This window comes from Salvelinus fontinalis, chromosome 23 (assembly GCF_029448725.1).
Source record: "Salvelinus fontinalis isolate EN_2023a chromosome 23, ASM2944872v1, whole genome shotgun sequence".
NCBI lineage: Eukaryota > Metazoa > Chordata > Actinopteri > Salmoniformes > Salmonidae > Salvelinus > Salvelinus fontinalis.
The window spans coordinates 10,916,814-10,932,368 of NC_074687.1; positions in this window are offsets into that span (position 1 = coordinate 10,916,814).

Here is a 15,555-nt window from a genome sequence, read left to right on the forward strand (position 1 = left end):
GTCTCCTTGCAAAAAAATCATCTCCTTGCTAAAAATCATCTCCTTGCTAAAAATCAGCTCCTTGCTAAAAAATCATCTCCTTGCTAAAAAATAACTACCTAAAAATTACATTTGCAACAAGAGTTGTAAATTCTGCCGCTGCAGTGCTTCTGAAGCGTGTTATTCAGGTTCTACAGCATATTCCAGCTCATACTCTCAAACCTTCGACTCTCAAAACCATCTCAGTGTCCTTATTCATGTGTATCCATTTAAACTCAGTTACTCTTTGAACGTTTTTGAAAAACTTGAGAGGAGAGGAAAGTTTCACGACACTCTGCTATATTCTGGGAACAAAAGGTATTGCGCAACACATACAGTGCCGTGAAAATGTATGCCCCCTTTCTGATTTTCTTTGTTTTTGCATATTTTTGATACTGAATGTTATCAGAATGCAGTGTTGGGTTTTCGCCAGGCGTAATGGGACCCATGTCATCCATAAAGTTATACTTTTGACTCATCTGTCCATAGAACATTCTTCCAGGAGTCTTGAAGATCATCCAGGTGCTTCCAGGTAGAAGGAACCATGAATGCTGCTCTGTATCAGAATTCTACAGGAGAATGTCAGGCCATCTGTCTGTGAGCTAAAGTGGAGCTGGGTCATGCAGCAAGACAATAAAACAAAGCACACTATCAATACAATAGCGCCGGAGAAGGTGGCTGCCGTTTTACGGGCTCTTAACAATTGTGCTATTTTGTGTTTTTTCACATTGTTAGTAACTTATTTTGTACATAATGTTTCTGCCTCCGTCTCTTATGACCTAAAATAACTTCTGCATATCAGAACAGAGATTACTCACCTCGAACTGGACAAAGATTTTTTCTTTAATGACGTAACGGATTTACTGCTGCTACATGACCAGGCCCAAATCCCTGTCATTCGCATGAAGAGACGCCGCCGATACAGGGAACGCAGATCCGGGTGCCATGTGAGAATTCCTCGGTGAGTGGGTAACCCGCCTCTACTATCCATCCTATTGGCCAACGTGCAATCATTGGAGAATATACTGGATGAGATCCGTGCGAGACTATCCTACCAACGGGACAATAAAAACTGTAATATCAATCAATCAATCAAGTTTATTTTATATAGCCCTTCGTACATCAGCTATTATCTCGAAGTGCTGTACAGAAACCCAGCCTAAAACCCCAAACAGCAAGCAATGCAGGTGTAGAAGCACGGTGGCTAGGAAAAACTCCCTAGAAAGGCCAAAACCTAGAAGAAACCTAGAGAGGAACCAGGCTATGAGGGGTGGCCAGTCCTCTTCTGCCTGTGCCGGGTGGAGATTATAACAGAACTATGCCAAGATGTTCAAAAATGTTCATAAGTGACAAGCATGGTCAAATAATAATCATGAACAATTTTCAGTTGGCTTTTCATAGCCGATCATTAAGAGTTGAAAAACAACAGGTCTGGGACAGGTAGGGGTTCCTTAACCGCAGGCAGAACAGTTGAAACTGGAATAGCAGCAAGGCCAGGCGGACTGGGGACAGCAAGGAGTCATCATGCCCGGTAGTCCTGACGTATGGTCCTAGGGCTCAGGTTCTCAGAGAGAGAGAAAGAAAGAGAGAACGAGAGAATTAGAGAGAGCATACTTAAATTCACACAGGACACTGGATAAGACAGGAGAAGTACTCCAGGTATAACCAACTGACCCTAGCCCCCCGACACATAAACTACTGCAGCATAAATACTGGAGGCTGAGACAGGAGCGGTCAGGAGACACTGTGGCCCCATCCGAAGATACCCCCGGACAGGGCAAAACAGGAAGGATATAACCCCACCCACTTTGCCAAAGCACAGCCCCCGCACCACTAGAGGGATATCTTCAACCACCAACTTACAATCCTGAGACAAGGCCGAGTATAGCCCACAAAGATCTCCACCACAGCACAAACCAAGGGGGGGGGGGGGCCAACCCAGACAGGAAGATCACGTCAGTAACTCAACCCACTCAAGTGACGCACCCCACCTAGGGACGGCATGAAAGAGCACCAGTAAGCCAGTGACTCAGCCCCTGTAATAGGGTTAGAGACAGAGAATCCCAGTGGAGAGAGGGGAACCGGTCAGGCAGAGACAGCAAGGGCGGTTCGTTGCTCCAGAGCCTTTCCGTTCACCTTCACACTCCTGGGCCAGACTACACTCAATCATATGACCTACTGAAGAGATAAAATCTTATGTTTCACTAAGTCGTGGCTGAATGATGACATGAATACTATACAGTTGGCTGGGTTTTCCGTTCATCGGCACGACAGAAAAGCTGCCTCCGGTAAGACAAGGGGTGGAGGTCTGTGTCTATTTGTCATTAACAGCTGGTGCACAAAATCTAATATTAAAGAAGTCTCAAGGTTAAGCTTGCCTGAGGTAGAGTACCTCATCAAGTGTCATGAAGGGATCCCGAGTGGCGCAGCGGTCTAAGGCACTGCATCTCTAGTGCAAGAGGCGTCACTACAGTCCCTGGTTTGAATCCAGGTTGTTTCTGTCACGATCGTCCATGGGAGAGAGATAGGACCAAGGCGCAGCGTGTAAATAATACATCTTCTCTTTATTTAGGAGAGGAACTAACGAAGCAAAACAACAAATCCAAGAACGTGAAACCAAAACCGACTAAATGCAAAACATGCAAACCTGAAACAGACCTAGACACAGACTAAGACACAGACCTAGACACAGACTAAGACAATGACTAAATCAATGACCCAACCAACACATGATGCCTATGGCCGCCTAAAATATGGCTCCCAATCAGAGACAAATGAAAGACACCTGTCTCTGATTGAGAAACCACTCAGGCAACCATAGACATACCTAGAAACCCTCACTAAACCATAGACATACCTAGACATACTCACTCAACACAAAACCACAAACACAAAACCCAACAACCCCTTAACCATATAACCACCCAAACACAAACCTTCCCCATGTCACACCCTGACCTAACAAACATAATAAAGGAAACAAAGATAACTAAGGCCAGGGTGTGACATAACCCCCCCCTTAAGGTGCGAACACCGGGTGCACCAACACAAAGTCTAGGGGAGGATCCGGGGTAGGCCTTAATATGGCGGCGGCTCGGGTGCAGGACGTGGCCCCCACTCCACCATAGTCGATCTCCGCTTCGGTGTCTCTGGTAGATCCTGGCTGAATGGCGGATTCAGCTGATCCTGGCTGGCGGACCACTCTGGCTGATCATGGCAGGCGGGCGACTCTGGCTGATCATGGCTGGCGGGCGACTCTGGCTGATCATGGCTGGCGGGCGACTCTGGCTGATCATGGCTGGCGGGCGACTCTGGCTGATCATGGCTGGCGGGCGACTCTGGCTGATCATGGCTGGCGGGCGACTCTGGCTGATCATGGCTGGCGGGCGACTCTGGCTGATCATGGCTGGCGGGCGACTCTGGCTGATCATGGCTGGCGGGCGACTCTGGCTGATCATGGCTGGCGGGCGACTCTGGCTGATCATGGCTGGCGGGCGACTCTGGCTGATCATGGCTGGCGGGCGACTCTGGCTGATCATGGCTGGCGGGCGACTCTGGCTCGTGGCAGACGGATGGCTCAGAAGGCGCTGGGCAGACGGATGGCTCAGATGGCGCTGGGCAGACTGGCAGCTCTGACGGCTCGGGGCAGACTGGCAGCTCTGACGGCGCTGGGCAGACTGGCAGCTCTGACGGCTCGGGGCAGACTGGCAGCTCTGACGGCTCGGGGCAGACTGGCAGCTCTGACGGCTCGGGGCAGACTGGCAGCTCTGACGGCTCGGGGCAGACTGGCAGCTCTGACGGCTCGGGGCAGACTGGCAGCTCTGACGGCTCGGGGCAGACTGGCAGCTCTGATGGCTCGGGGCAGACTGGCAGCTCTGGCCGGCTGAGACGCACTATAGGCCTGGTGCGTGGTGCCGGAACTGGTGGTACCGGGCTAGGGACACGCACCTGAAGGCTAGTGCGGGGAGAAGGAACAGGGCATACTGGACCCTGGATACGCACATTAGGCCTAGTGTGTGGTGCCGGAACTGGTGGTACCGGGCTGGGGCCACACATCTCAGGGCTAGTGCGGGGAGCAGCAACAGGACACACTGGGCTCTCAAAGCGCACTATAGGCCTAGTGCGTGGTACCGGCACAGGTGGTACCGGGATGAGGACACGCACCTCAGGGCGAGTGCGGGGAGAAGCAACAATGCGAACAGGGCTCTGGAGACACCCTGGAATCCTGGGGCGTGGTGCCGGAACTGGTGGTACCGGGCTGGGGCGGAAAGGTGTTACAGGAGGTGTAGGACTAGGAATGCACACAGGAGGCCTGGTTCGTGGGACTGTCATTCCCAGACGGTTAGCACGCAACTCAGGACGAGCATGGAGAACTGACTCAGGTAACATCACCTCCCGCACACGCTCTGTCGGGTGGATGTCGTGCCTCACGCACCAACACAGCAGGTCCCTCTTTTCACTCTCCTCCAAACTCCTCATTAACTCCTTAACAGTCTCTGTATCCTTCCCATTGCTCACCTCCAGTATCTGCACAACGGGCTCTGGCTCCCTCCTTTCACGCTGCTTGGTCCTGAGTGGTTGGGTCATTCTGTCACGATTGACCATGGGAGAGAGATAGGACCAAGGCGCAGCGTGTAAATAATACATCTTCTCTTTATTTAGGAGAGGAACTAACGAAGCAAAACAACAAATCCAAGAACGTGAAACCAAAACCGACTAAATGACTAAGACAGACTAAGACACAGACTAAGACAATGACTAAATCAATGACCCAACAAACACATGATGCCTATGGCCGCCTAAAATATGGCTCCCAATCAGAGACAAATGAAAGACACCTGTCTCTGATTGAGAAACCACTCAGGCAACCATAGACATACCTAGAAACCCTCACTAAACCATAGACATACCTAGACATACTCACTCAACACAAAACCACAAACACAAAACCCAACAACCCCTTAACCATATAACCACCCAAACACAAACCTTCCCCATGTCACACCCTGACCTAACAAACATAATAAAGGAAACAAAGATAACTAAGGCCAGGGTGTGACAGTTTCACATCCGGCCGTGATTGGGAGTACCATAGGGCAGCACACAATTGGCCCAACGTCGTCTGGATTTGGCTGGGGGAGGCCGTCATTGTAAATAAGAATTTGTTCTTAACTGACTTGCCTAGTGATATAAAGGTTAAATAACACATTTTAAAATGATAAGCTGTAGACCACACTATTTACCAAGAGAGTTTTCATCTATATTTTTTGTAGCTGTATTCATTCAAAGCAAATGTTATTTGTCAGATGTGCCGAATACAACCTTACAGTGAAATGCTTACTACAAGCCTTTAACTTCTTGAGAATACAGGGGGTGCTGTTTCGCATTAGCATAATTGCCTCTACAGATTAAACTGCCTCTTATTCAATTATTGCTGTTACTATATGCATATAACCATATACCATTGGATAGAAAACAAGCTATGGTTTCTAAAACCGTTCCAATTGAGTCTCTGAGTCAAACACAGGTCATTTCACAGCACTTTCCCTGAGCCAGAAGAAGATTGCAAGATGTGTATGCTCGCTTCAACGCTCTGCCTATATATGGTCACGCCACCTATGACCCGAATCACACTTCCTTCTTCTTCCTCTGGGTGTCTGGAAGACGTCAGAGGAGAAATTTTTTGTTTATCTTGTACTGACGTGAAATAAGACCTATTTCTTTAGCGTGACCGACAACTTCCGGTTTCTGAAATGCGCGTTTTCAGAGGTGGCATTGTCTTTTGTTATGCTGACGTTACGGATGAAAACTATCTCCGTGTCGAAGTTTGTTTGATACATGTGACCATATCACCGTAATGTATGTTTTTTCAATATAGTTTAATCAGATTATTAGAATTTTTTCGGGAGTTTTGCCGTGTTCCGTTCTTTGAGTTTTTTAACTTTGGACATGGACCGTGCCAGTCGACCAGTACCCAGGCTAAATGAAGAGGGGAGGTTGCCATTGTGAATGGATTGAACGACTCATCAGGACTAAGGACACCTTGATCAACATTCTGATGAAAGACCAGCAATAGTAAGACCCAATTTACGATGTTATTTCATATATCTGTCGTGCATGTGAACTGGTCGGGCGCGTCCAGCCGGTTCTGGCTGGCCTGGTTATGCTAATTTAGCGATACATTTTGTTTTCGCTATAAAACATTTAAAAAATCTGAAATATTGTTTGGATTCACCAGATGTTGGGCTTTCAATGTCTGTACGCTGTGTATTTTTTCTGAAATGTTTTAAGACAAGTAATTAGTTATATAATGTTGGTCTCTGTAATTGTTCTAGCTGCATCAGCACTATATCAGATTGCAGCTGCAATGTAGAACTGTGATTTATACCTGAAAAATGCACATTTAAAAAAAAAACCCTATGCTATACCATAAATATGTTATCAGACTGTCATCTTATGAATTTGTTTGTTAGTTAGTGGCTATCAATATCTTAGTTTAGCCGAATTGGTGATAGCACCTGATGGAGTAAGAAACTGTTGGAGTAAGAAAATGGTGTCATTTTGCTAACGTGTTTAGCTAATAGATTTACATATTGTGTCTTCCCTGTAAAACATTTAAAAAATCTGAAATGGTGGTTTTATTCACAAGATCTGTGTCTTTCATTGGGTGTCTTGGACTTGTGATTTAATGATATTTAGATGCTACTATTTAATTGTGACGCTATGCTAGCGATGCTAATCAGTGTGGGGGGTGTGGGGGGTGCTCCTGGATCCGGGTTAGGTACTCTGTAGAGGTTTTAACCGACAATGCAGTTTTAAGAAAATATATTATTATGAAAGTATTTACTAAATAAACAACAACAAAAAAAGTTTAAAAATCTAAAGAAATTAAAGTTCAACAATAAAATAACAGTACCAAGGCTATATGCAGAGGTCATTGAGGTAATATGTACATGTAGGTAGACGTAAAGTGACTAATGCATAGATAATAAACAGAGAGTAGCAGCAGTGTAAAAACATTTTTTGGGGGGACAAAGCAAATAGTCTGGGTAGCCATTTGATTAACTGTTCAGGAGTCTTATGGTTTGGGGGTAGAAGCTGTTCAGAAACCTCTTGGACCTAGAATTGGCGCTCAGGTACCGCTTGCTGTGTGGTAGCAGAGAGAGCAATCTATGACTAAGGTGGCTGGAGTCTTAGGCAATTTTTAGGGCCTTCCTCTTACACCGCCTGGTATAGATGTCCTGGATGGCAGGAAGGTTGGCCCCAGTGATGTACTGGGCTGTACGCCTTGCGGTCAGAGGCTGAGCAGTTGCCATACCAGTCAGGATGATCTCGATGGTGCAGCTGTAAAAAAATATTGAGGATCTGAAGACCCATGCCAAATCTTTTCAGTCTGCTGAGGGGGAATAGGTGCTGTCGTGCCCTCTTCATGACTGTCTACCGCAAACCACAAACCAATGCTGGCACTAAGACTGCACTTAATGAGCTGTATAAGGCCATAAGCATACAAGAAGATGCTCATCCAGAGGCAGCACTCCTAGTGGCCGGGGACTTTAATGCAGGAAAACTTAAATCCGTTTTACCTCATTTCTACCAGCATGTAACATGTGCAACCAAAGGAAATAAAACTCTAGACAACTTTTACTCCACACCTAGAGACGTGTACAAAGCTCAACCTTGCCCTCCATTTGGCAAATCTGACTCTCCACTGGTCCATTGACATGTCACATGTACATCATTTCAAGACATTCTCTGAAACTCATCTCGGACGCACTGCCTGTCTCCCTGTACTTCACATATGCTTGGACTGATAATAGAATAGTCCCTTACGCCTACTGCAACCCACAGCCCTGTGTCCACACACACACACACACGCAAGCCACCATGGCATGCATTAAAGACGTGTAGGTGGGACACACTGTGGAGCCTAGCAGGAATGTAAAAAGCAGCCACATGCTCATTTAATAGTGAAACTGACCTACCAGTAAATGTGGATGATATGTTATTCTTGGTGGTGTGTTATCCGTGATGATATGTTATCCTTGGTGGTATGCTATCCTTGGGTGATACGTTATCCTTGGGGATATGTTATTCTTGGTAGTATGTTATCCGTGATGATATGTTATCCTTAGTGATATGCTATCCTTGGGTGATACGTTATCCTTGGGGATATGTTATTCTTGGTAGTATGTTATCCGTGATGATATGTTATCCTTAGTGATATGCTATCCTTGGTGATACGTTATCCTTGGGGATATGTTATTCTTGGTAGTATGTTATCCGTGATGATATGTTATCCTTAGTGCTATGCTATCCTTGGTGATACGTTATCCTTGGGGATATGTTATTCTTGGTGGTATGTTATCCATGGTGATATGTTATTGGTGATATGTTACCCTTGGTGATATGTTATCCTTGGTGGTATGTTGTCCTTGGTGATATGTTATCCTTGGTGGTATGTTATCATTGGTGATATGTTATCCTTGGTGATATGTTACCCTTGGTGATATGTTATCATTGGTGGTATGTTATCCTTGGTGATATGTTACCCTTGGTGATATGTTATCATTGGTGATATGTTATCCTTGGTGATATGTTATCCTTGGTGGTATGTTATCCTTGGTGATATGTTATCCTTGGTGATATGTTATCATTTGTAGTATGTTATCCTTGGTGATATGTTATCATTGGTGATATGTTACAAGGCAGGCAATACGCTTGACCTCATCTTTACTAGATGCTGTTCTTCCACTAATCTCATTGCAACTCCCCTCCAAGTCTCCGACCACTACCTTGTATCCTTTTCCCTCTCGCTCTCATCCAACACTTCCCACACTGCCCCTACTCGGATGGTATCGCGCCGTCCCAACCTTCGCTCTCTCTCCCCCGCTACTCTCTCCTCTTCCATCCTATCATCTCTTCCCTCTGCTCAAACCTTCTCCAACCTATCTCCTGATTCTGCCTCCTCAACCCTCCTCTCCTCCCTTTCTGCATCCTTTGACTCTCTATGTCCCCTATCCTCCAGGCCGGCTCGGTCCTCCCCTCCTGCTCCGTGGCTCGACGACTCATTGCGAGCTCACAGAACAGGGCTCCGGTTAGCCGAGCGGAAATGGAGGAAAACTCGCCTCCCTGCGGACCTGGCATCCTTTCACTCCCTCCTCTCTACATTCTCCTCTTCTGTCTCTGCTGCTAAAGCCAATTTCTACCACTCTAAATTCCAAGCATCTGCCTCTAACCCTAGGAAGCTCTTTGCCACCTTCTCCTCCCTCCTGAATCCTCCTCCCCCTCCTCCCCCCTCCTCCCTCTCTGCTGATGACTTCGTCAACCATTTTGAAAAGAAGGTCGACGACATCCGATCCTCGTTTGCTAAGTCAAACGACACCGCTGGTTCTGCTCACACTGCCCTACCCTGTGCTCTGACCTCTTTCTCCCCTCTCTCTCCAGATGAAATCTCGCGTCTTGTGACGGCCGGCCGCCCAACAACCTGCCCGCTTGACCCTATCCCCTCCTCTCTTCTCCAGACCATTTCCGGAGACCTTCTCCCTTACCTCACCTCGCTCATCAACTCATCCCTGACCGCTGGCTACGTCCCTTCCGTCTTCAAGAGAGCGAGAGTTGCACCCCTTCTGAAAAAACCTACACTCGATCCCTCCGATGTCAACAACTACAGACCAGTATCCCTTCTTTCTTTTCTCTCCAAAACTCTTGAACGTGCCGTCCTTGGCCAGCTCTCCTGCTATCTCTCTCAGAATGACCTTCTTGATCCAAATCAGTCAGGTTTCAAGACTAGTCATTCAACTGAGACTGCTCTTCTCTGTGTCACGGAGGCGCTCCGCACTGCTAAAGCTAACTCTCTCTCCTCTGCTCTCATCCTTCTAGACCTATCGGCTGCCTTTGATACTGTGAACCATCAGATCCTCCTCTCCACCCTCTCCGAGCTGGGCATCTCCGGCGCGGCCCACGCTTGGATTGCGTCCTACCTGACAGGTCGCTCCTACCAGGTGGCGTGGCGAGAATCTGTCTCCGCACCACGTGCTCTCACCACTGGTGTCCCCCAGGGCTCTGTTCTAGGCCCTCTCCTATTCTCGCTATACACCAAGTCACTTGGCTCTGTCATATCCTCACATGGTCTCTCCTATCATTGCTATGCAGACGACACACAATTAATCTTCTCCTTTCCCCCCTCTGATAACCAGGTGGTGAATCGCATCTCTGCATGTCTGGCAGACATATCAGTGTGGATGACGGATCACCACCTCAAGCTGAACCTCGGCAAGACGGAGCTGCTCTTCCTCCCGGGGAAGGACTGCCCGTTTCATGATCTCGCCATCACGGTTGACAACTCCATTGTGTCCTCCTCCCAGAGCGCTAAGAACCTTGGCGTGATCCTGGACAACACCCTGTCGTTCTCAACTAACATCAAGGCGGTGACCCGTTCCTGTAGGTTCATGCTCTACAACATTCGCAGAGTACGACCCTGCCTCACGCAGGAAGCGGCGCAGGTCCTAATCCAGGCACTTGTCATCTCCCGTCTGGATTACTGCAACTCGCTGTTGGCTGGGCTCCCTGCCTGTGCCATTAAACCCCTACAACTTATCCAGAACGCCGCAGCCCGTCTGGTGTTCAACTTTCCCAAGTTCTCTCACGTCACCCCGCTCCTCCGCTCTCTCCACTGGCTTCCAGTTGAAGCTCGCATCCGCTACAAGACCATGGTGCTTGCCTACGGAGCTGTGAGGGGAACGGCACCTCCGTACCTTCAGGCTCTGATCAGGCCCTACACCCAAACAAGGGCACTGCGTTCATCCACCTCTGGCCTTCTCGCCTCCCTACCTCTGAGGAAGTACAGTTCCCGCTCAGCCCAGTCAAAACTGTTCGCTGCTCTGGCACCCCAATGGTGGAACAAACTCCCTTACGACGCCAGGTCAGCGGAGTCAATCACCACCTTCCGGAGACACCTGAAACCCCACCTCTTTAAGGAATACCTAGGATAGGATAAAGTAATCCTTCTAACCCCCCCCCTTAAAAGAGTTAGATGCACTATTGTAAAGTGGTTGTTCCACTGGATATCATAAGGTGAATGCACCAATTTGTAAGTCGCTCTGGATAAGAGCGTCTGCTAAATGACTTAAATGTAAATGTAAATGTAATGTTATCCTTGGTGATATGTTATCCTTGGTGGTATGTTATCCTTGGTGATATGTTATCCTTGGTGATATGTTATCATTTGTAGTATGTTATCCTTGGTGATATGTTATCATTGGTGATATGTTATCCTTGGTGATATGTTATCCTTGGTGATATGTTATCCTTGGTGATATGTTATCATTGGTGATATGTTATCATTTGTAGTATGTTACCCTTGGTGATATGTTATCCTTGGTGATATGTTATCCTGCCCTCTTTTCTTCTGCAGGTCTTTTTTTCTAATCTGCTACAGATAAACCTGAGCTGTGCAGTTGATGATTGCTCATTAATACCTGCCACAACTTGTAATCTTTCAAATGTGCAGGCAGACGTCTGCAATGTCGTCAGTCTGGAACACGGCCATTGTGCTTCCCACTGGGCACAAATTGGTTGAATCAATGTTGTTTCAACATAATGTGTCAACGTATTGTGACGTGGAATCTATGTGGGAAATGCATTGGATAAAAAAAAAAGGTAAACTGTTGTTTCAACCACAGGATTACGTCGTCACGGTAACCACATTTCCACATAGACAAACCTTTTATAAAATATGTTGAATTTGTGCCTTTGAAACAATGTCAGATCCTCAATGTTATAACTATTATCTGGAGAATCTATCTACGGCTATCCATTTGGTCTCCCATCCAGGGTTTTAATGAAGCCCAGCTTTGATATTGTCCAGTGATTACTACCATTGTGCTGTCGTGAGAATGATTTTTAACTGAACATATAACTGAACATATTTACTTTTGCTTTTGAAGGCATTCCAAAGGGTAGGTTTAGCAGAGCAAATTAAACGTAACCATATTTTATAAGTCATACATCCTCAATGATACTATTTAGGCATGTACAGTGAGCTCCAAACATGTCGGGACAGTGACACATTTCCTGTTCTTACTCAAGAACTTTGGATTTGAAGTGCAGACTGTCAGCTTTAATTTGTCAGGTTTGTTAATCCATATCGGGATTAACTGTTTAGAATTCACAGCTCTTTTTGTACATAGTCCCACCATTTTAGGAGACCAAAAGTATTGGGACAAATTCACTTATGTGTATTAAAGTAGTCAAAAGTTTTTGCATTTAGTCCCATAATCCTATGGTTTTTGGATGTGTTTCAGATGACTTTGTACTCTGGAGTAAACGTAAGTTTCACTATAGTTGTTGAAATTGATATGAATGCATTTCAACTCAATAGAGAGGGTTTTATCAAGTGTCAGAGATTCTAGTTTCACAAAGCCAATGTTTGTACTTGGTGTAAGGGTCATCTAATGGAAAGACTGCTGTCCTTACACTCATTACACTTACAAAGGTTTGTCTTTCCCCCAAAATGCTTCCTAAATGTTCTTTTCTCAGAACGAGTCTGAGCTCCAGTCTTATGGTGTTGTTCACAATTGTTACTATTGACAACCAATTTGATAAAACCCCAGAAAACAATGTTCTTTCTTCTGTCATATAGTTTCAGATTATGTGATATTATCCTGAAATGTACAAAGGATTGAGATCATCATTGAAATTGGTGTACACATTTTCTATACCTGGATTGTAATTGCTTTGTTTTGTAGTGTCAGGATTTTTCAATATCGCTCCTGTAATTTGCTGTTATAGTAAATTATTAATAGTAAAGGTTAAAGTAATGGGTTTGTAATTCAGATAAGAGATAATTATGCGAGATGTATTCAGTACATTTGATACTTGAAATGTCCTAAAACTGACATTTGTTTTCAAACCCTCTTCTGTACATTGCTTGTAGATGTTCATGGGTCACAGCAGAGGTTCAGCATCATTACAATGGAATGACAAAGCTGACAAAAACATTTCAAATGTATAATTTGCTGTATGGAATGAACCCCTAGATGGCAGTATAGACTTGTGGACCAGAAATGCATTTTTCCCTCTAAAGGGCTAATCACTTTTCCCCCCAGTTAGAATATTATAATGATGAACACTTCTCTGAACTGTTTACAGAAAAACATTGCCAAAAATAGCAAAACATTTGCGGAAATTGGTTGCACTGTAATAACTAACATATTCCCACGTGAATTTGTCCACTTTGGCTATGTTATTCCACGCTATTAATGAGAAAACGACCATATGTATACAGCAGAAAAATACCCTCATTGCTTATAGACCACTCATAAAGGATATTAGGCCAAATCCTCAGTTGAAATGCATCTCCATTTTAAGATTTCTCACATATTGAATGAGAGAAATAATCTGGATGCTACAGTCCTGGACATTTGTTTGGGGTGAAACTTAATCTCGGGGGGTTAGTCTAATAGAAATGCAGCAAGGTGAATACCTGCTGGCATTTGTAGTATTTAACATTTGTTTTCGTGTCATACTTTCCATTTCATCCTTTTAGAACGCTTGAGGTGGGCCATGATGACTCTAGTCTTTGGACTCTAGTCAGCGTGTGGTATGTTGGTGTGGAACGTCTTTTCTCTGGACAAAGGAAGAGATTGATTAGTTCTGATTATGTGTGTAGGAAAGGACATTGTCTGTCTGTCTGTCTGTCTGTCTGTCTGTCTGTCTGTCTGTCTGTCTGTCTGTCTGTCTGTCTGTCTGTCTGTCTGTCTGTCTGTCTGTCTGTGGTCATCTCTCTTGTTGTCTGTCTGTCTCTGATGCTCAATAAAGTACTCTAGATAGACTCCAGGTCAGTCGCAGTGGGGATCACCAGGCTATAATGCAGTGAAATGCTAGTTAGATTAGCAGTGATTTAGATTTACACTGGTTTTCTACTACAATTTTCCGAACACCAGTATGTTAACATGGCACCATTTATTTCTGCAGTTCGTAACAGATTAATAGTGTAGCTGCCTGCCCCTGTGAAACTCAATCACATAACATTCAGTTAGAATACACTACCCAGCTATCACATACTGTACGTAGAACCATATGTTTCTTATATCTTGGTGAGAGCGTGGTTGTCCTATGGTTACTTAGCATACAACCTTCCCACAACTTTATGGGACTGGTGCAAGATAATTGCTTGGATGAGAACCAAATGTGCTAGTTGGGTACATTGTCAGGTTACATCTGCCCATGGCCATCTCTGCCAAATTAAACGTTACATTACAGTAATGTATTCAGCATGTGTTTGATTTAAGACTAGGTCGATCTTTGGGTTGCCTGAGCAAGTTACCCTGATGGTCTTTCTGCTTCTGATCCATACTCATTTGGCCGGCATATTTTGCTCGAGCAAATGTTTAGGTTGTGTATCAGTACCTCTTACGTCAGAGTTGTCCTTCTACTTTTCATTTTGACTGAGGACAGTCGCCCTCTCTAAGGACTCTACTATACCAGATAAATGCCTCCTTTATGCTGCGTCTCCTCCAGTGTCAGCTAGTGAGATTGGGAGAATTTTAGTGACCCAATTATCTTTAAAGGCACAAGGGTCCGCTTAGATGCTTTTTGTTTTACTCTTCTCCGAACAGGGCCGTCTGATTCCCTAAGATCTGGCCGCTCCGAGGCTCTTTACCCCCAAAACCCTCCCACAAACCAGAGGCAGCAGATGTGACAGGACTTGTGCCTCTGTCACATTTGCTTACCACACATATCTTCTCCTTTAGACTTATTCAAAGTCTTTCTCTTTAAATGTGTCTAAATGTACAGATACCAATCCAACAACTGCAAAGAAAAGAGACATCTAAAAGTCACCCCAGCAGTCACAGCAACACTGATTTCCAGCATATTCTCACAGCTCGTAGTTTTACACTCCTTACTCATTTTCATCCCTTTGGTTTATTACAAAGCTTTCTTCGTTTATTCTCTGTTCCATGGGGCCTCAGAGAGATAGTTGTAGATATAACTTTGTCCTCCCCTAGCCCCCAAAGTGTATCTGTTTTCTGAGTGCCCTCTCCCTGGGGCCATATGGGGGATAAATTACATGAGCTCAGTTCAACACACACGCACACGCACACGCACACGCACACGCACACGCACACACACACACACACACACACACACACACACACACACACACACACACACACACACGGCCACTTCCCCTGACCTTCCTGAGTAGGTCAACATGGCCGCCCCATCACAACTGTCTGCTTTGATGTTCATGTAATGGCCATCCGCTTCATAGCGTTCCTCAGAATGTGGTGTCCCTCTGTGCCCTGACAGACATTATTCTGATATTCATGTCAAATTATTTTTATCCTCACATCCCTGACCAATTTTTAACTAAAGGACATCTCTGTATAGTGATGTTTTCCCCACAGTGCATGTCTTGTAATGTCTTGTGATTGAGATGAAACCCTCTAGTCATTTTAAATAATATAAGGAGATCTCAGGGGCTCTGATCTCAGGGGCTCTGGGCCTTGCCTGCCTCTCCTGAGTTCCAAACTG